The 891-nt window shown below is 26.8% G+C and overlaps 1 long non-coding RNA gene across 1 annotated transcript in view; it reads left to right on the top strand.

Moving 5' to 3' along the window:
* Positions 1 to 891, top strand: part of LOC126902201 (uncharacterized) — a 7,538-nt gene that overhangs the window by 3,596 nt on the left and 3,051 nt on the right. Inside the window, exon 8 of the long non-coding RNA XR_007703170.1 lies at positions 503 to 596. This is a non-coding gene — a long non-coding RNA (uncharacterized LOC126902201). The remainder of the gene's footprint in view (positions 1 to 502; positions 597 to 891) is intronic.

Below are 891 nucleotides of genomic sequence, written 5' to 3'. Positions count from 1 at the left end.
ATATATATATGTGGGTACTATTGGTATCTAGATGGCACCACTTCCAGGGTCTGGAGATAGATAGTGGTATCAAGTACATAGAGGGAGATTAAGTCAAGTCGTGAGTCGGCTAAGACGTGTCTCTATGTATATTCTTTAGTTTATAAGTGTATTCTGTTTTATATAATATTTTTGTGTTGTGTGAATATTTTATATAGAGTTTTCGTGTGTAATTAAATATATGTGTTATTTTTGTTTGTTAACATTTAATAGAGTTTTTGTGTATTAATTTATAAATATATAAATTAAATAATAGTATTGCGTCTTCGCTCTGTTCCTGTAATTGCCTGTTTGCATTTTCCCACATATATACATGTATTGATTTTTTTTAAAATGAATATTTCTTATTGAAATGTTTTATTGACAATTTCGCAACATTTGTAATAATAATATTGTAGATATATATATATAATTATTATTATGGTAAAGGCAGTATTGATTAATTTGATTTTGTAATATTTAGAAGGAGTTTGTTGTATCCTGAAGAATGCTTCAATAATGGCTCGGCCTGTTGGCCAAAAGTGCTGGTTCTAATGGATAATGGATTTATTACGCGGGTAATTCATTTTCATTTGTTAATTAAAATTAGTCGGTCAGTGTTTTATCTATTGGTGACTACACCATGTGTTGTATATTGAACTAAATTAATCATACATTTTTAATTTTTGTTGTCATGTTTATTTATTCACACTCATGAACGTCTTTGTGGTGTTCTCGAGTATCTCAAAATAGAGTTCTTCTTTATACATTTTAATCATTAGTTCGATTTGTATTTCATTTATTGCTGCAATATGTTTTTCATCAGTTTATACAATCCATATATATTTATATATATATATATATATATATATT

Source organism: Daktulosphaira vitifoliae, unplaced genomic scaffold (assembly GCF_025091365.1).
Source record: "Daktulosphaira vitifoliae isolate Bord-2020 unplaced genomic scaffold, ASM2509136v1 Scaffold_3, whole genome shotgun sequence".
Taxonomy (NCBI): domain Eukaryota; kingdom Metazoa; phylum Arthropoda; class Insecta; order Hemiptera; family Phylloxeridae; genus Daktulosphaira; species Daktulosphaira vitifoliae.
Note: the sequence above shows the minus strand (reverse complement) of the source record. Positions and strands in the feature narration are given on the sequence as shown.